The sequence below is a fragment of the Corvus hawaiiensis genome, chromosome 5 (assembly GCF_020740725.1).
Source record: "Corvus hawaiiensis isolate bCorHaw1 chromosome 5, bCorHaw1.pri.cur, whole genome shotgun sequence".
Taxonomy (NCBI): Eukaryota; Metazoa; Chordata; class Aves; order Passeriformes; family Corvidae; genus Corvus; species Corvus hawaiiensis.
This window is the reverse complement of record NC_063217.1, coordinates 21850975-21873313: the sequence shown is the minus strand read 5'-3', so window position 1 is coordinate 21873313 and position 22339 is coordinate 21850975.

The window sequence follows — 22339 nt, the reverse complement described above, 5'->3', positions numbered from 1 at the left end:
CACTCAGGTTCCCCAAATTCCAGGAACACTCTGCCCAACCCATTCCAGTGTTCAGTCCCCAGAACTTACTGTAGCTGCTGTTGTTGGTGTTGCTGCTCACCTCACTTTTTATATAGTCCAATCATCACTTAGTTTCAAAGGGTGGGTTTTTTCTGGTAATCTAGTGATCTTTTCCCACATGTATATTTTTACAGTTGAGTTATCTATAGCAATTTCATTATAAAATATTAATTGCAATTTTTAGGGTCTTATTAATTAATTTACTGAGCTTCCTTTTCCATGCAACATGAATTTTATCTGTTCAAAGCCATTAGTGAACCTACTGAAAATGTATTTTACTTAACTTTAAATTTTGAAGTGTGAGAGCAGGAGAGACAGTGATGTCTATTGCTGAATACAGGATCTGAAGTCTTGACTCCAAGTGAACCACTTTCATGGATAAAAAACAGGAAGAAAATAAGTCTCCTCCCTCCTTCTCCCAAGTACTTTGGACTGTTTTCAATAGATAATCAATGCATATGTCAAAGGCAGATAAAAGTTCTTTAATTACTGTGATTTTTATCCCTTAAATTGTCAATGATTTTGCAATTACTTTAGTTTATTTACACTAAAGGTTACCTTTATCACTCTAACCTGTATCTGGTGAAGCATGAAAACTCCAGGCATCCATTCATTGTCTCGTTTATTCTTTAAATTCAAGATTATTAAATTGACCTTTCGCTTTCATTAAAAATGGACTCTTGAAATAAGAATAAAATTCAAATCATTAAATAACAATTATTTCTAGGTAGGAGTGAATTTTTTTTAAACTACCAGGAAAATTAATCCTGTACATCTCATCCAAACCAGTAAAATTTCAATGTTTATCTCACTTAAAATAGATTAGGATTTGACCAGACAGGTTGCTTTTCTTACTGTATCTCTAGAATAGCTAATTATGTATTATATAGTTTGTGAGTTTGTGTGGTGTTTATTCTAATATATTCTTCATTTTGATTATTCTCTACAGGCACCCAAACAAAGATATCTTCATCATTCTTATTTCTTTCTAACTTTACACCACATAATTAATTTCTTTTGCAGTTCTGGCACAGTTAAATGATAGGCAATTTAATGAATATCAGTTTCTAAGGAATATCATTTTCTAAGCACTTTCATAAATATAAGTTTCTAAGGAAAACAACAGCACTTTATAAAGTGTTTCTATCATGGAAACACAATTCTGGGACTCCATAAATAATTTGGGCTTTAGTTTTTTTGGGATTTTTTTTACTACATCAAAATATGGTAAGAGATCAATAAGAAATCTGCACCTAAAGAAATTCCTCAAGGCTACTTTACTTTGAATGAAATTTGCCTTCCAAAGAGCTTTCACTTCAGTCTAGTTCTCTTATTACAACCCCAAACAAAATGGATAAATCAGGGGCTTGAAATCAGAACACATCTAGCACCTATAACTCAGGCATTGATGAGAGAATGTGGAATCTCCATCTGTGGAGACATTGAAAACCCAACTGAACTTGCTCCTCACCAGCTTGTGTTAGCTGACCATTCTTTGAGCTGGGAGTTTGAACTATAAGGTTTACCTTTCTGTCTCAAAGAAGATCCTTTTCTGTCTCAAAAATTCTCTGATATCTTGGTTCTATGATCCTGTAGAATGATCTAACATGGTTATAATTAATTTTTCATTGGTCAAAGTAATTTCCTATTAAATTTAATTTACCAAAAATGATTTTAAAATCTATTTTTTATCCTTAATAGCTATAATACTCTTTGAAGTGTTAAAACTGCATCAAATTTCAAGGATTTAAGGATATTTAATTAATAAATTTAACAGAACTTCTGTTGAACCTTCTTTCTGGGGGAAAAAATCTCAAGATACAAAAATATTTTTAATAATTCCGTATGGTTTTAAACAATAACATGTCCTGATGGCATGCTTTTCCTCACTGATGTACATTGAAATTGAATAATTGGGATCAAGCCTCAAAATATAATTTCCTAAACAGGCATCTTTTTTTTTTCCTCCCATTTTTTTTCCCTAATCCACTTTGATCTTAAGGTAGGGTTCATATGTCATCCTAGAATCCCACAGGATACCTCTGTAACTCAGGGAAAAGTACTAACAGACTCTCTTTATAGTTCTAAAATCTTTCTAATGCCATTGTCATACAAACTTTCCTCTGATATAATTTTATAATCTAAGTGAATACCAAAGAAAACCATATTTGGATAGTTTGGACTCACCTCCATACAGTACATAGTATGAAAGTTTCTATACAGTTTATACACGTAGGAAGCTAACCTGATTCTCATGCTCTCACAGCAGCTGATCTGGATAGTTCCTGTATGTACATAGTACAACATACTCACTTTTTTTTCTGCTGTTTATTAATTGATATACATCTGAAATTGTAGATGTGACCCAAGAGCTGCATCCAAGTAAGCAAAGGATACAAAACCCTAGTATTTTCTGCTACTTTGAAAAACTGCAAACAAATGTCCTTAATTATTACCTCCAAGTCATGAAAGGAAACTATTTTGCTAGGAAAATATTCTTTCATAAAAGTAACTTCCACAGTCCTGTAAAATATCCTTAAAAAGCATACAAAGATGGGCTTTCAAGAACACATCCACCTAATTCATAGTTCTAATGGTGGCCAAATTTCTATTGAAAGTTCTTTAAAAACCTGTTAAAATTGAGATGGGTTTGGCTTTGGAGATACAGTGCTTTCAAAAATTGTTACTTATATATTTTACTCACCAATCTAACAATGCAAATAAATCTTCTTTTTGCAGTATATTTTTATATTCATTTCTCATTTAACTCAGGATTCCTCACAGCGTTAATAAGTATTACTTTAGAATTCCCATGTTCCCTAACACTGGCAATTGAGCTGTTGATTTGTGCTTACCCTAGCAACAAAAACAAAAACAAACAAACAAACAAAAAAAAATTAAAAATAATCAGTGAGTGCCTTTGAATCTTTTGGTAATGCTGTAGGAAGAATTTCAGCCCTTCATTTGCCCTCTTCCTCCTTCTCATCCCCCATTATTTTGTGTCATAATGCATCCTTACAGGGTGATGTTTGCTTCTGTACAAGTCAGCAAAAAAGAAATTGCATGGCCCACTTTGGCTTCTTTTCTTTGCATGAACTATGTCAGTTTTGATTTGTTATTTTTCAGAATGTTTCAAGCACTGCCATAAATACTGAAGTATTTTATCCTTATAGAAGATTTTTTTTTTTTGTAATTTGGAAAGGCATAGTAAAATTTTGCTGTTACTTCTGCACAAGTGAGAAGGGCAGATTAATATTGCAATATTGGTATTTATTGAGAATGTTTTATGCAAGATACTATGAGAAATCATGTCTTTTGTTTGGGGTTTTCCTTGAGTCTATATTTAGCTTTTCTTATTACTATTAGATCAGTTGAAGACCAGTGGTTCTCAGTTTGTTTCCAATAAATATTGGAATTTAGTGACATGGAATGTTAGGTGACAGAAATGCATGTAGTAAAAAAACCCCTTAAAATGTATTTTACACATATATGACATATTTTATTTCAGTCATAATAATAAATCTCTCTGTGATAAATTTCTTTATAGTAGCTTGTACAGGTTTGTTTTATTTTATTTTATTTTAATTTTCTGTGCTTCAAAAAGTGTTGGTAATGCAATGTGTAAAGTTTCTTGTCACTAAAGATGCACTACCTGAACGTACCTCAATACACTTTCTCAAGGTTTTATCCTTTCTACATTGAAAATCATCAAACACTCAGAGAACCTCTTCTATGCCTTTTGGAACTGCTAAACGATGAGAAAAATTTTGGTGAGAGAAGCATCTTCCAACAGCAGACAGAAGTGATTGAAACTCCTGATTATATCTGTAAGTTGATCTAGATGTCTACTTGTTCTTTGATTTTGGGGCACCATAACAGTATTTGAGTAAGTTGTTCAATAAACTTGCTCAGTGCATTTTACTCAGTTTTTCTGACAATCCTGTCTTTTGATATAGATAGGAATGGTACCTCTATGACTGTGTAAGGGTTTTCAGTCTTGCAATTTGGTGGCTTACATCAAAAGAAATTCAATCACTTTATTATTCATAGCAGAAGTTGAATAGAAAATTTTATTTCTTGATGTCAGTTCACTCATTTCATGCTTGAAGTACTCTATACTTTTATCTTTGAAATGAAGGTGGCAGACTTGGAGGGAACAACACAAGCTGAGTGGTTTTACACTTACTAGTTAAGACTTGTTTATGCATATACTTAAAATTGTTAGTTATTACCTAATGCAGTACAAGAGGAGTCCATCTGGATGTAAATCAGATATAAATGCTGTTACAAGTTTACTTTGTGTTTCCAGCCAGATGGACAGGCTTACACAGTCACTTTTCACCAACTGCTTCTGCTAAGCTCATTTTGAGACTGTCTGTTCATTCAAATGAACAAGTTTGTGAGATAATAAGTTTGAACTTAGACTTTGTGTTTCCTATATAAAGCCACTGACCCATGGGTGAACAGAAAACAAACGAATTCCTCTGTAAGTCAGAAAGGGAGTAGCAAGTGTAATTGTAACAATGCTTTTCTTACCTTCGTAATGATTAACCTAGTAAGCAAAAATCACTGCCAAAGGGATACAATGACTTGTGTCAAATTGCCAAGAAAAAGTGAAATTCATTAGAAATAAAAGATAAATCGGTTGGATCTTACAGAAGTTAATCATTTTAATGATAGTGATACTCCACTGAGCATTCTGTAACTGCCAGTAAAAAAGACAGAGACTGTCTGAAAATCAATGCCTACCGCCCAGCACAGATACAGAACAGACACTGCTGTTACTTGCTTTGCTCCCTCAACTTTTGAGGATTTGAAAGAAATAGTCTAGGGACCTTAGAGAATTATAGATAAAATCCTGAAAATGCTGGCATCACTGATCACTTGGCGACCAGCCACCAATCCAAATAACATAAAACCAGCTGAAACCAAGACAAGCCCAGACCAATTCTGACAATCTGCACTCTCAGGTCAGTAAAATGAGAGAGGTCTCCTTTGTTTTGATTGACAGCTAAGTTGTCCATCCATGGCTTTTTGGCTTTTTTCATCTCTTTTAGTTTTGATTTCCTCCACAGAATCACAGCAGTATTGTTTGGAAGAAATCTCTGGAAGTTGTTTGATCCAACATCCAGCCTCTAATAGAATTGTCAACATGAGATCTTGTCACTGTGGCTTTGGCTAGCTGAGTCTTAAAAACCTCAAAGAATGCAGATTCTACACTCTCCTGTGTCATGTGCTGGACTACCCCCCCAGTAAAAAACCGGAGCTCTCAGCCTGTGTCTATTGCCCCCTGCTGGAATCCATGTTGTGTTTGTAATTTCTCCTCACACAGCTGTAAACAGCGTACACCTTAACCTCCTCTCCTTCTAATCGATCAAGGCCAGCAGGCTCAGTCTCTAGTTCTAAGTCATGGCCTGAAAGCCCTGACCATATGTGACCAAATATGACATTTAAACGTTTTTCTTCCTTTTTTTTTTGGTTCCTTTTGTGGCCCTGACAAATGTTTCTCACACATATATTGTGGCCACATGTGTTTCAAGTAGCTCTTCAACTCTTAACACTTTGAATGAGACCCAAGTGCAATGGAAGAGTTTCTTCCCTCAGGGGCTCTCTAGCATATCCCACTTGAAGTTATGACCCCCAGAACTGTAGTCTTTGTATTTTTCTCCTGTAAGATATCTGCCCAGTCTGTCATATTGCCTACCAGTCTATCAGTTTAGAGATTTTAAGCAAAGTAACTAAACAAACTACTATTTTTTAAAGTCCCTTAATAATTAAAAAGACTCAGGATAGATCTCAGACTATAGGTATTCCTATTCCTGATTTTCCAAATAGAATTTAACACTGAGGCTTTGAATGCTTGTGCTTAATTCCCCATTTCACTGTGGTGAATGGAGCATAACCTCACAATGGTTGTTCAGATCATTAAGAATCTAATTATACAAGCTGTAGGAGAGTGTACATTTTAAAAGTAAAAGTCTGTTTGCTTCCCAAGCATCAATTTTCTGCCTTTCAGAATTATTTCAAATGTTTATTTCCTTTGAATAATCTACTTACACTGCATACCATTTCTGACCAAATTTAAGAAATTTTGCAATTTAAAGAATATATAATTAACTGTAACCCTCCTAATCTTTTCAGACTGAAAACATTTAACTGGCTTTTTAAAAATAATGCATATCGAAAAATGATCCAGTAAATTTAAATTTTTTTACAAATATATGTCCAAGTGCTATAGTAATTGTTTTGATATATGACAGACAAAATATTTTCAGATGTATCTTCTTTGTTGTAATGCAAATGGAAAAATTTAATTTTGTGTAAGTCCTATTAAAATAGCTTTTCTTACCTTGCTGCTATAACAGCATAGTTGTCAAAATAAATTACATGTCAAAGCCTTTCACTTCTGAGCATAGCTTTTTTTTCTTTCTGCTGTCTACACAAAAGCCAAAATGGAATAACATACTTTAATGAACTCTATCTTAAATGACTGCCCTAGGCAATATGCAATTTAAGTACAAATAATAAAATGAAACCCTAATATGTGTCACTAATCAAAAATGTACAAATGAATCCTGATTTTTGACAAGAGTTGGTACAAACAGCCTGTTGCCTCAGGAAGACAGCACTCTAACCTAAATTATTATAGATAATTCTAGTATCAGCAGCATGTGTGTTTTATATTGTATGCGTTTTCCTTCTGAACTCTAGAGGCTCAGTTCAACAGTTATGCTCTTGTACTCTCTGTTTTTCCCCCTGGATTATGGGAAAGAAAAAAAAAAATGAAACCTTATACTCAAGTAGGCTTTCATGTGTTTTTTATTACTTCTACCCTCTCAGTGTACTGCAGTTTTTTATACCCTTTTTAATGGAAAAAAAAGAGAAAACTTCAAACTCCTTCTAATCTAATGATAAAGATAAAACCAGACTAGCCTTGCTTTTGTAATACAGTATTTCCAAATTACCCACCATGTGAATTGGTACTTAATTACTGACCAACTGAGTATAAATTCTCCGGTATCTATTGGGCTTTCATATCCAGACAGTTGGTGGTAAAATATTTTATTTTCCTTTTATTCTAAATATCTTAAGTTCCAAGAATTCATGCATCCAATTCATGCAATTCATGCAGAGTTCCATCCAATTCATGCAAAGCTAAGAGTAAAACTGTATTAATATTCCATATTTTGTATAGTCTATCAATGAAAGATAGTAAATTTTTTTCCCCTTAGGATAAAATGCATTATGCCTTATTGTCTTATTAAAATGAGTAATTAATCAAGTTTTTGTTAAGAGCCATATAAATTAAGCTCTGGTTTATTTTTTTTTTTCACTCTCTTGTTTTCCAAAGTCTTTCATATTCTTCTGGTTTAAAAGATGTTTTAGTTCTATGAATACCTCATTAAATGATTTGCTTTTACAGAGATAGTCTTACATGACTTATTTTTCATATGTCAAAATTTAAGCATCAGTGATTATACAAGAAATTCAAGCATTCTTTTCATGAAAGGAAGAATTCTGTTGCTCCAATGCCAGATAATTATCTGCAAGTGAGATTTGTTACCTAATTATATTCTACAAATAGAGTTACTGTTGCTCTTAGAGAACCAGATGATGGCTCAGCCTGTTTATCTCTCTTTTGTCTTTAGAGCTGGAGTGGAAGCAGAGATGTTACAGTGTGCAGATTTTTTTACTTCACTTACTCAGTTTACTAGAAAGTATGAGCGACACACTTTAAAAACATGAGAGACATACTTTCAGCTTGGAGGGAATGGTGATGGAAAATGCTCCTTCCCAGCCAAAAAATTGCTAATTGGAAGGTGTATTTTTGTGAACATTTAAGTCACAGACCATACATGGCAAAACTGCTTCATCACATATTCAGGGCTCATGGTAAACTTACAGTTGGACTCAGATTCAAAATAGAACTTTATAAATTTAAACTTATATCTTGCTGAGTTATATTTTGACATTTAAATTTAGTAGGATTGTTAACCTTTTCATGTTGTGGTTTCTATTTGTCATTAACAGGAAAATAGTAATTGAAAATAATTTTTGAAAAAATCATACATATTATTTATGGATTTTTAATATTTTTAACTATAGCATCATATTATTTTTAAGCAATTCTATGTTTTACCTCTCAATCTGAGTAGCCTAAAAGTAATATCCTGCACATTAAAGTGGTAAAATTTAACAGAAGACTTTAAAGTGAATCAACAAGAATAAATGTAAAAAGTGAGTCCCAACCACATGGATGTGTCCTTCAGGTTAAAAGGATTCATTATTTAATTACTCTTGAAATTTGAGTATTACAGGTGTTTAGGCGTCATAGTCTTATGTTACAGTGCAGATACTGCAACACAATGTATCAACGAGGCCTGTGGAAAGAAATATATATATGGACTGATTCTTGATAGCTGTTTCAGAGATGTTTATTTCTCCAGCCGCATGGCCGGAGCTCTGCCGAGGAAACTCCCGCAATCACGGGACCAAGGGTCCTTCTGCCCGCGCAGGGAAACACAAACCAACCAATGGGGAACGAGGCTGACCAGGGGCAGGGAAACCCCATGCCTCCCCCCCAGGGCCCCTCTCCCAGAGCTACATGGCAGGGGGAGGGCCCCAACAGTCTTATAAATTATAAAATGTAGCCTACGTGTGGTTAAATCTTCAACCTGTCTTGTTCTTCCATCTTATACCCTGTGTATGCTATACTTTTGTTTATTAAATTATATTTTTATCAAGTGAAAGAAATATCCTTAAGTATAAAACAGGATTAATACTTACAGAATGTAGGGAAACTCCAACACCCATTATACACTAAACATCAAAAGAAGTTAATGCCTTGCTGCCCTCTACTTCGCCTAATAGAAGCAGTATCCTTATTCTTTAACATGAGTTCACTGAAAATGTAGCTGAATGATGGAATTCTCAGCAACATGAAACTCCTGAAACCAAGCAGTTGACAGAGCTATTTAAGAACCATTTGGTATATCTCCCATCTCAACATTTCTTATTAATAAGATACGGTTTACCAAGGCTTGAATTCTTTCTCCTACTTACTGGGTAATGTTTATTTTGTCTTGGCCAAGAGACTATCCAACCTGCTAAGGAGAAATTTGAACTAGAAGAGACAGGGGAGAGTTATAGAGTGTTGGGGTCCCTCCCCTGCCGTGTAGCCCTGGGAGAGGGGCCCTGAGGGCACAGGCATGGGGTTTCCCTGCCCCTGCTCAGCCTCGTTCCCATTGGTTGGTTTGTGTTCCCTGCGCGGGCAGAAGGACCCTTGGTCCCGTGACTGGAACAGTTCCTCGGCAGAGCTCCGGCCATGCGGCTGGAGAAATAAACATCTCTGAAACAGCTAGCAAGAATCTGTCTGTCCGTATATATTTCCTTTCCACGGGACTCCTGGTTTGATATATGCGTGTTGCAGTATCCCCACTGCAACAATAGAGATCACTCACACTGCAAAGCACGACTCAAGTAAGGATACTTCCAGCAACAGCATGCAACCCAGGAAGTGGGTACAAGACATGACTATGGGGTATCTTCTTGCACCCCTCCTGGGAAATGGAGAAACTCAAATACCTTGTTGAAGTGCCTGTATAACAGTGATGTACGTAGTATGGGAAAAAAAGCAACAGGAAAATTTAGTGACCTGTGTAGTTGCAAGGCAATTAAAGACATGGTGGGATAGCTCACATGACTGAATGTCATAGATGATTACATGCATTTTAGGACTGACAGTCCAGGAAGGTGGGGTGGTGGAGTGGTCTTGATGTAAGAAAACACCTGGAATGTACGGAGCTCTTTCTTGGGAGGATGATGAGCGAGACAGGAATTTATGGAGAGTCTAGCAAAGGTGACACTGTTGTGGGTATTTGATATGGGCTGCCTGATCAGGAGGAAGAAGTATATGAGGCCTTTTATAGATAGCTGGGAGCAACCACACAGTTACAGGCCCTGGTTTTCATGGGGCATCAAATACCGAGACAGCTGAGGGAGGAGCAACACAGCAAGGCACAGACAATCCAGGAGTTTATTGTAAATTGATGATTACTTTATGACATGGGGGATGGAAACATTTCACATTGACACTTTTTTTAAAATGCCTTGTGACTGCCAAATCATAGAATTATGAAATCGTTTGGGTTGGAAGGGGACCTTGAAGATCACCTAGTTCCAACTCCCCTGCCATGGGCAGTAATATTTTCAAGTAGACCAGGTGGCTCAGATCTCCATTCAACCTGGCCTTGAACATTTCCAGGGATGAGGCACCCACAGCTTCTCTGAGCAAACTGTTCCAGTGCCTCACCACCCTCAGAGTAAAAAATTCTTCCTAATTAAAATCTAAACCTACTCTCTTTCATTTTGAAGCCATCCCCCCTTGTCCTATCACTACATGTCCTTGTAAAAAGTTCCTCTCAATCTTCAGATACCAAAGGTACTGGAAGACTGCAATTAGGTCACCCTGAAGCCTTTTCTTTTCCAGGCTGAACAATTCCAATTCTCTTAGCCTTTTCCCACAGGAGAGGTACTCTATGCCTCTAAACACCTTGATGGCCTCCTCTGGATTTGCTCGAAAAGGTCAACATCCTTTCTGTTTTGGGGATCCCAGAGCTGGATGAAGTACTCCAGGTGGAATGTCCTGAGAGGGAAGCTGAGGAACAGAATCCTATTCCTTGACCTGCTGGTCACTCTTCTTCTGATGCAGCCCAGGACAAGTTTGGCTTTCTGGGTTGCAAGGGCACATTGATGGGTCATCTTGAGGTTCTCATCAACCAACACTCCCAAGTCCTTCTCCTCAGAGCTGCTCTCAAACTATTCTCCACCCAGACAGTATTTGTGCTTGGGATTGCTCTGACCGCAGTGTAAGACCTTATACTTGGCCTCAACAAGTAGGTTGGACCTCTCTAGGGCTCCTTTAACCATTCTGTGATTCTGTGATTCTCCAGTTATTGACAAACGTGTCTAACAACATTATAATGTCTGATTTGTGTAGTCAAATGTGTAGCTTATTGTAGCCACGAAAGTTACAGGAACTGTGAAATGGTACAATGTAAAAAACAACTATGGATTTATAACACGAGATGATACAGGGGGAGATCTATTCATCCATAGAACTGCCATTAAAAGGAATAACCCTAAAAATTACCTGCAAAGTGTAGGAGATGGGGAGGTTGTGCAATTTGATATAGTGCAAGGAAAGAAGGGTTTACAAGCGGCAAATGTTACTGGGCCTGGAGGTATTCCAGTCAAAGGCAGCCGTTATGCACAAAATTATAAACAATATCCATCCCAGCAACTTCCCTACCCACAGCCTACTTCCCCCTTTTACCCTATACCCAATATGAACCCCTTCCTAAGTTTACCCTATCCCCAGTTTATTCCTAATCCGTTTTTCACCCCATGGCTTCCCTATACAATTCCATTTCCCTACAATTCCTCTCCGATGCCGAGGGGGGGATGAAAAGAGGGAGAGAAGAAATTAAACCCTCTCCTGCCTCAGTTTCCCCACAAAGCATGCCCGGAGAGTTCTGTCTCCCTTCTGTCAGCCCTAAGATGTTCCACAGAATCTGATTGGACATTTAAAGACTCAGGAGGGTGGCTTGTTTTGTCTTGTTCTTGTTATGTTTATCCAGTTGTTTTCATTCTCCTTTTATTAAAATAAAACGGGTGAGATGTTGGGGTCCCTCCCCTGCCATGGAGCCCTGGGAGAGGGGCCCTGAGGGCACAGACACGGGGTTTCCCTGCCCCTGGTCACCTTTGTTTCCCATTGGTTGGTTTGGGTTCCCTGATAACGCCAAGGACCCTCGGGTCCCATGACTGTGGAGTTCCTGAGCTGAGCCCCGGCCATGCGGCTGGAGAAATAAACATCTCTGAAACATCTACCACGAATCTGTCCATATATACTTCGTTTCCACGGGACTCCTGGTTTGAAATATGCTTGTTGCAGTAATCCCCGCTGCAACAGCTTATTATGCTTTTCATGCAAAAACTTGTCAGAAAACATGATACTTAACAATTTCCAACAAATCTTTAGTGGATCTCTTCTTTAAAAGCTTACAGAAAACATGAGTAAAACATATTAAACTCTCAACGAGATTATGAATGCAATATATAATTTACATGTCAAAACACAACAAAATGAATGTCCTGAACAAAGATGAGATACACCGTAAAACAAGTTACTTAATTTCAATTACCTATTTGAAGATATTCTTGGAATTAATCTCTATGTAAGTACCATGACTTCCAAAACTAGTCATGGATACATCTACTTATTCATTCATTGCCTTCACGTTAGAATAGAGGTATATTTTGAAGTGAGGTAATTGCTTTATGCTTTAATTCCATTTTCTTCTCAATGAGTTATTATAGAATCACAGAATGGTTGCAGTAGGAAGGGACCTCTGGAGAGGTCCGATCTAGTTCAAATCTGCCACTCAAAGGAAGATCAGCTAAACCAGGCTGCTAAAGACCAAGTTCAATTGGGTTTTGAAAATCAGCACAGATGGAGATCCCATATTCTCTCTGGAATACCAGTTCCAGTGTTTGACCATTCCTAGAGTGAAAAAGTTCTCTATTTAAGCATGTTTCAATTTATATCCATTGTCTCTTGCCCTGACACTGAAATAGTCTGGCTCTATCTTTCTTACTCCCAAACATCAGAGTTGACAGTCTGAAATACTATCATGTTGCTTAGCAGTGTAACACAAATGATATAAAATATGAGTAGCAAAATAAAGCCTTGAGAGGGCTATGTACTTATTTTATAGTTATATTATTAATTTTTTGTTCCTGCAGATGGTACATGCCTGCTTTTACAGAATATTATAACATATTTTATATATTTTTCTTCTTCACTTCATTTTCTATATATAGAAGAGCTCTTGAAATTTCTTATTGTTGTAGTGGACTGCTGTACACTATTGGAGAGCATTAAAAATGTAAATAGCTAAAGGATGCTCAGTCATGAACAGGCAATAGACTAATTACTATTTTGGATTATGTGGAGGTATGCTTTGATTTTGGTCACTAACTTTTACTTATTTTATATATATTCTAGCCCTAAAAGATTTTTAAGTAATTCTCTTGTAATTCTGTAACTTACTAATAATTCTGTAAGAGTACTTCCATAGGTCAGCTGCTGGTAAGCCAACAGATGCACTTATCTGACCTAAATGAACAGGCCTAATTATCATCATTTCTTGCAAAATTTGAATAAAATTTCTTAAATTAACTATGGCTTGTATTAGAAGAGGAACAAACTTTACCACAGAGTTCAGATTGATAATTAATGCTAAAAAAGACTGCTATCTGCTTTCAGTCTATGCATACAGCTCTGTTTGATGTCAATGAGAGTTCCACTACAGTCTGGAGTCAGGTAATATGTCAAAAGTATTTGGAATGGTAACTGCAACATACATTAAATGTGCTGTCTTTTTTTTTTTTTTAAAGGATAATAGAGTTAAAACAAAAAATCTAAAAGTTGGTGTCCCTGATATAGGGTTTACCTAAGATTTATGCAGACATATAAGCATAAGTTTTTTAATAGACTGGTTTAAAAATAGTTGAAGACTAAAGGGAGATACCACTAGGAAAGATCAAAAAGCTTGGTGAGGGTAGTAAGATCACTGGATTTAGTGAAGAATGTTTATGTTCCCTGAAAAAGAAATGGAAGTGAGAGTAAAGAGGCCTGAACTGGATTTTTGTTCAAGAGCCCAGTCTCTGTAGAAAAAGACTTTAAGGAACTGAAATCTAAGTTAACTTCAAGATGTAAAACTCTGCACTTAGTAGTTTTGTTTCTGGATTTTATCTAGGAAAAGCTATTTGAAGACACTGATGGCTGGCATTTAAAAACTAATCAGGGCTTTGGTTTTGAGAGAATATTGTTAATTTCATAGATTCCACCTTGCTGTTAAGAAAATAAAAAGAAGAAGGTAGGAAGGAGGAAAGAAGAGAAGGAGGGAGCGAAGGAAGGAGGGAGGGAAGGCATGAAGGCAGGAAGGCAGGCAGGAATGCAGGAAGGCAGGAAGGAAGGAAGGAAGGACATAATTCTTTCCCTAAGAGTATAGCAGACAGGGAGATGCATTAGTGTATCCAGACATATTAATTGAAGAGAAATTGCCACTACATTATATTAGCAAAACCAATATTGTTTTGTTATGTTTATAATCTTCATGATCCTCTTTAAACATCTCCTTGACACTACAGAATAGTTCTCATCTTGGATAAATACCCAAAAGGTCACACATAATATGAACATCTTATGCTTAATTAAAATATTGAAAACCCAAGAAAATTGTGTTGACATAGACCAAATACATCATGTAACATGTCAACGAGGCCTACCAGTTAATTTTGTCTAAAAATATCTTTCTGTTAGTTCATCTAATGATTATTTCTCTCATCCTTGTTCATAGAGAAAAATCATCTGGAAGTGAGAATGAACACTTTTCCATTTCTACAAATAATGTTTCTCAGTCAGCATTTTTGGTTAAGAAGATCTTTATGGGCAAATTGCTGTCACATATTGGACTTTGGAACAGAAATAGCTTTGAGAAGTACCACAACGAATTAATATTTGCAATGTAATCTCTTTAAAATATTTGCTTCCACACTTCAGTTTGATTGTTTTGAAGAATAATAAGATATAATACTACAAAAACATCCACAAAATGTAGTTCAGAATCCATTTTCTAAAGAGAATATATCATTCTATGGAAGTAATAAATAGAAGACATTTCCTGAGATATATTCTGATAGTGAATATATAGAATTCCACAAAGGTACATGCAAAAATCTGGGATGGACTAATCCTTTGAAAGAGTATAGGCATGAAGACGAAAACCTAGAAAGTGTGAGAAGAGAAAGATCTGAATATTTTTGTGAACATACTGAATACAGATCAACAGCATGCCCCTGCAGTCAGAAAGGCCAATCACATAATAATCTATTTTATGAAGAGTGTATTCATCTCCTCACTTTTATGCAGAGTGCTGTGTCCAGTTTTGGCCTCCCCAGTATAAGAAAGCCACCAACATCCTTGAGCAACTTAACTGAAGGACCATCAAAGTCATCTTGGAACATGAGTAGAACTGGGTTGATAAAAGGAAAAAAAGAAAGCACTTTGATAATGATCACCCATGGGAACATATTTCCTGAAGTGGTTGTGAATCTCCAACCTTGGAGATTTTCAGAACTCAACTGGACATTGCTCTGAGTAACCTGTTCTCACTGGATCTGCTTTATGTTGAAGGTAACTGCTAGTTACTAGCAGTTAGTTACTGCTGGGTAACTGCTGCTTTTCCTTTCTAAAGGACATGAATCAGAGGTTCTATAGGGTAGGAATTAAACCTGGAAGGTCAGATTTATCCCTGTTGTCGCTGCACTTACAAAATCATTGAAGTTAACTAGAGAAGAAGTATTTCAGTACATCGCAGGCTTATACTGATTAAAAGTACTAGCTAGATGCAACCTCCAAAGGTGGTCTTATCAGGTAAGACTCCCCCAAACCCATGGGGACTTTAATTTCTTTTGTTACTTACTTTATTGGTTCTCTTACTTTCTTTAGAAGAGACACAATGAGGGAAAAGTGTTTTGTAGGTATTGCATTTACTAGTTTGGTATGTTTAAAGAAACCCTGTGGAAACTGGAAGACTTTAAGAGTTAATTTACACAATTTGTGGTAGGTGAAATGGATGAGAAATCCTTATGCTAAAATGAAATAGTTTTCAGTATGCTGCAGGTAACTTCCAAAAAAGAAATCTCCCAGCAGATTTATGTTTTCTTAGATCTAAAAGGAATAACATTCAAAGTTCTTACTGGCCTTAGGCACTGCAGAACTTAATCACCAGTCAGACTTCAAATTCATTTTCCTTACTACTTCACACAATAATTATCCTCACCATTTTTCCCTATCTTTTCACAAGTATCTGTCTTGCTGGAGGTTAGATTTTGCAATGGCCCTATCAGAAGAGTGAAGAAATATATTGAGCATGGTGGGCCAGTACTCAGGTACAGCAAAGACTCATTAAATCACAGAATCACAGAATCACAGAATATGCTGAATTGAAGGGACCCACAAGGATCATTGAGTCCAACTCCTGGCCATGCACAGGACCATCCTCAAGAGTCACACCATGTGACCAAGGGTATTGTTCAAATATTTCACACAAGCCCCCAAAACATTAGGTCCTACTCTCCAGCAGCCAAAATGCATCTCCCACAAAGGCTTGTTCTTGGACTTTTACAGTGGCCATCAGCCAGTATCCTCAACATCTAATGTTTATAATGTTCCAGAGAGAGTAATTTACCTTGTAAAATAATGTATTTGTGGTGTCTCTTGAGTTACATAAGGAAAAGAAAAAAAAGAATTCACCCAAAATTTCAGTTTCCCTCAGCTTATTGAATATACTCAGAAGCAAGACACTGTGAGTGATATTGGCCAGAGAGTCTTTAAGTTATTGTCTCAAACTTACAAGGCTAATGACCCAAATGAATACACTCAATGCATCTATTTAGGTGAAAACCAATTAAAAGTTTCTAATTAGAACCAGTTAGAGTATTTAGCTCTTATTTTCCTTCAGTACCAGCCAGAAGAAAAGTAAATGAGTCCCTTTGTGGGGATATCCAGTATATTTTCACTCATTTTTCTATTATTTGGAAGTTAGAAATGTCTTTATACTGGAATGCAAAATTACTGTGTTATGTACTACAATGGCAGAAGATTTAAAAATAATTAAAATTCTTACATTTAAATATTCTTTTTAACCAATTGAATTTAAGGACAGGACAAGAAAGTACCATGTCATTTTAATTCAGGAAGATTGTGATTAATTATTTATTAGAATAAAATAGATAAATGTTACAGTTCCAACAATATATATTGTAAAAACAGATTTTGTTATGATTTTCCTAGTATATAATTCTGAAAACAGTTTTACTGGCTAAATAATGTCTCTGCCAGAAGAACAGCTGAGAGAAACATAATATAGTTATGATTTTGGGAGTGAAGGGAGAATAGAGCAGATATATATCAGGAAATACATGGGAAAAAAAAAGGATAAAGAATAGAAAGAACGTAGGACTTCTAATTAGAAATAGAAAAAGATAAAATGTCACTCGAATAATTGTTTCCTAATTTAACGTAATACCACTCATTTTAATTTTGAAAAAGCTATTATGAGATGCTACATAAAAAAAATACATGCACATGTTGCAATAGAATCTCAAAAGGGTAAAGACATGAGATAAAAAAGAATTTTCCTCTTGCCACCTATGTGGGTCATTTCTTTCTAGGAAAGCAGAGTCAATTACTTCCCTTCATGAATAATCGTAGGCATAAAGAAACTGTGTATTTTCGTATAATATTTAAGGATGTTCTTCTGGTCTAAGTTTTATTAAATTATTCATGGTTTACAGTTCTTCATATTTTCAGCTGTATTTATGTATTTATGGATTTACGGATTTCAAACATGCCTTCTAGTTTGAAATGGCTATCTTAGAGATTAATTTTGAAAATGTGTGTGCCTGAAAACTACATTTCATACCATGAATGTCTGTTGATCTCTCAGTACTTTTCTCTAAATGATCAGAGAATGAATTTATAGACACATTCCTTTATCAGGATGCAAGTTGTTAAAACTAGACAAAATATTTACGTAGAAATATAGTGCATTCTTTGCTGTTGTTAAAAAGACAAAGTATTTATTGCAAAGAGAAATCCATCTTTTTCAATAAGCAATGCATCTAAGCTCAGAGATCACATACATAGACTAGTCAATATAACAATATGAAAAAAGTGAAGAACCTGTTTCAACAAGCATAATTTCTAATTTGCTAAGAGATTACTTTGGTTTACTACTTGATACATGTATCACTCTCAATATGAAATCTTCCTTATTTGCAGGTTTGAGCAGATGATGCATGTAGTATATGGTCTGATAGCATATAGGTTTCAATAAGAAATGTGACTGATTCAAGTACAACATATCTGATTCAAGAGGAAGACCATCTCAGGGGATGAATAATTTATAAATGTCTTTCAAAAGATGTATCTATGACCTGTAACAATTTTACTGAACATTGCTTTTTTTCAGAGTGTGGTTTGTAAGATTTCTTGATGTCAGTAATTCATGATTTATATTCCTGCTGATATTCTAACATATACATATCACTTGTACTTTTGCAAATGAACAAAAAATAGATGTCAAAAGAAGCAAAACCACACATTACATCTGCAATAAATTCAATCTCAACTACATTTCCAAATCAAATGTTCTACTCCAATGTGTCAATTAACACCACAACATTTTATTACCTGAGTAAAAGCCTTATTCATATCTTTTCACATTAAACATTTCTCAAAATTTTCACTAGATTTTGAAGGTAAAGCTTACATTAAATACTTCAGAAAAACAAGGGAAAAAATGTTGCTAAAAATGTATGCACACTAAATCTACCCAATTCGTCATGCTTTTGTTCATGTTTTCAAAACAGCTTTAGGCAGCCTTAATATTTCTTCTACATGAAACTTGAACTTTCACAAGGTTACAATCTATTTGATCTTTTTTTTGAGGTTGCAAAATTGAAATTAATTAAGTTTGATCCTATTCCCTCTCTTGTACATATTTACATATCTACATATACATTATTTCTTCTGTTTTTTCTGTTATTTCCTGTATGCTTCTCAGGAAAGCTTATCTGAGTTTGTGTTACTTAGTCACAGTAAATAAATCCTCATTTTCATATCCGTTTTAACTGATGTATTGCAGCAAATTAAACAGTAGGTTCTGTAGGGCTTTTTTGGAAACTTCAATTTTCTTTTTCTTTGTGTAATAATGATAGAAACACATTAGTAATTCTCTTAAATTATACTTCTGTAATATTTTAATTTTAATTTGAAAAGAAATATATAGAGTAGCTTTATGTAAAAGTGACTTCTCACTGTAATTCAAGTAAGTATATGTGATACATCCTATTCAGATTATGAAGAACACTTGAACTATTGCAGTGGAGATAAGAATTGTAAAGTATGGTTTCAGGCTTATGTAAGCAATGGCTTGTTGTTTAATGAGATCTGAAACCATTTGGCCAATTTAGTCTATAGCTCAACTCATTCACTGCACTACAGTCTGCAGGATTATCATTTGTAGTCATATAGCATGGATATACCATGCAAAAAGTTGAAAAGATGGCATAATGTCTCAAATATGTTGTACTTCTTGCCTGTTATTCTGCTGGTTATGGGAGCAGACACTTTTTAGGAAGAACATGCAATCCTGTTCCCTAACCAAGGTCTGTTACCCTCATTACCACTCCCTTTCCAATCCCTCCCCAGACAGTAAACAATAGCTGAATTAGGGCAAATTCCCTTTCCTGTCTTCTTCCTGTCTTTCCTGTCTTTTGTCTATGATTTTTTCAAATCCCTTTCTGCTCTCACAGATGCTATCTGCTTTCACAGTCTCCTGCAGCAGAGGATTCAAAAATTTCAGTAACAGCTGTGTAAAACAGTGATATCTTAATTATTTTAAACCAATCTTGTACTACTTCAAATGACTATCTCCTAGCTTAAGTATTGTGAGATTTTGTTCTAAACTCAGCTTATCTTTGATTCCATTCACCTCAGTCATATCCTCACCTTACCTGTCTCCTCCACTGAGTAGTCAGTCACAAGACTCTTAGTATTTCCTTATAGAGCAGCTACTGCATTCACTTTTTCAATCACCTTTCTCCGTACAATCTCAAATTCTACTACTTCTTTCAGAGGGGAAAAAAAATTTATAGTAATTGAGGATGTGAGTCTGCCAAGGTTTTCTACAGAAAAATGTGCTTTTTCTCAGTTCCTTTCACAATGATGCTCAATATTGTTTTTTCTGTTGTTTGGTTCTTTTCAGGGACAGAACCAGTGTTTTTAGACATATGTCAACAATGACACAAAGATTTATTTCCTAATTTGTTCCTGCCAGTTCCCAGTTCAGTATCACACGTAAGGGGATTTTATTACTTTGCCTGGATGCATTAAGTTACATGTATCTACATGACTTGCCATCATTCTGCCCACTGATTCAACACCAACGTGTTTTGAGAGACTGTTACAATTGGCATCATGTTTGACCATTCAAAAAAAAGTTTCTACTGTGGATCATATAAACTTTTGACATAACTTCTCAATACTATTTAAAGGAAAAAAAGAAAGATAAAATTATATATTTAATGTGCAGTGAATTCACATTATTTGCCTTACTGTGAATTTAGTTAACAGCCTTAAAGACAATCACTATAGAAGAATAAGGGGGTTTTTTTTCAAATTTCACAAAATCAGTTTCCAAATTAAGCTTGAAGCATAATGAGATGCCTTATGTTCTTAAATGAAAAACCTCTTTTAGCTTTCTTTCATCTTTAAGCTCTTCAAACACTTCTCTTTTTGCATTTCCCTTTCCCCTTTCTGAAGTTATCCTGCCCATGTTCAACGTAATTTTTCTAAGTTCTTTTTATGTACCCAGTAGGCTTCCATACAATCATCTTCATTTTATTTTTCCTTAAAATTTACTATGGTTCTGAGGCCTACAAAAAAATTAGGTAATGTCTAGCTTGTTGGTACTCTAGTACCTCATGGTGACATAGGTTGTTTTCTTGTTACACTGTATTTTACTCTCTCTCTCTCTCTCTGAATCAGTACTTCTCAGACTGCAAGCTTTTTGAAGAAGCTGCTCTCTTTACCAAAGAGAGTAGCTTTACCTACTCTGGCAAGTCCTTCATCATGCAATGAACTACAGCATGTTACTGCCAATGTTTAAAGTTTCATCTGATTGAACAAAGCCAGGATTCCAAAAGATGTATATAGGCACCACAAACAGTTTTTAAAGCAGAATGTGAAGAAGTAATCTTATATTTTAGGAAAAAGAGAATTTATTTCCAAATTCTGTGGAAATATCTTCATGTATTTTTATTATTGAAACAATTTTGGGAATTTGAATCTCACGTGCACAACTTTGGAAAGAGATGTAAAGAGCTTTTTTAATGGCTGTTTTGATTTAGTCAATAAGAAATTATAGTTTGTAAAGTAGTTTCATAGAACAATGAAAGTTCTAACTTTCATTGACGAGGAAATCAAATCCCTGAGTATCAATATGACGATTAGAAATATGAGATCTCACTTCCATTTGGAAATGTGCTTGCTTTGCCTTTTTTTTGACTGCCTCATTTTCCTGAGAATAACGATACAGATAATTGTACTGAATTACAAATGATAGAATTACAACTTCTAATCCGAATTTTCTTTGTATTTTTGAAGCTTGTTTTAATATCAAGAAGAGAATTTTTGAAAGTGCAACTCGTTAAAATCTTCATCAGCAGTTTAGAAGTCATATCTACTCAAACTTGTGCTATATTGTACTTTTAAATTTCATCTTCTTTCATTATTATTCAGTTCATTGATTCACCTGTGTAAGAACAGTTGAGACCAAATTTGTATTCACTTAGTGGTGAATGAGTATTAAAATATGAATGGTTTAAAATATAGTTTTGATGGTTAATGAAATGAGTATTTAAAGAAATTTTTCATGTAAAAGAAATGATTTGTGACCAGGGTAAAAATACAAAATTGCAAGACCATACAAATGAAAAGCAATTATTCAGAACATTTAAGCAGCAATACACGGTGTTTTCCTGGAAATGTAGAAAGGAAAAAAAACCCACAAACAGAATGAACCAAAAATAAAAAATAAACCTCAGTATGAAATGGATGTTGTTATTGTAAAAGGTCTTACTTGTAAATTATATCTAATCGTTAGCAAGGAGGAAATAAATCATATCCTCCCCAAAAGTTCTGCAGCTGTGGTCTCTAACACTGTCTCTCAGCTAGCTAGTAAAAACAAAACAAAACTAAACACTGGAAATAACCAAATTATAGCATGTCATTTACAAATGCGCATACATTAAACAAAGCAGTGTCACTGAATCTGAATGTTCACCAGAGCAGGGTAGAGAGGCAGAATCACCTTCCTTGCCCTGATGGCCATGCTGCTTTTGATGCAGCCCAGTACATGGTTGGCATTTGGGGCTGCAAGCACACATTGCTGTGTCATGTTGAGTAAAACTCGCTAGTCCTGCTTCTCAGGGCTGCTCTCAATCCATTCTCCACCCAGTCTGTATTCGTGCTTGGGATTGCCCCTACCCAGGTGCAAGACCTTACACTTGGCGTTAACAAGTACTCAACAGCATAGGGGAAGAAAACAAGAAAGGAAGGAAATATGTCAAAATAAAGATAGAGATC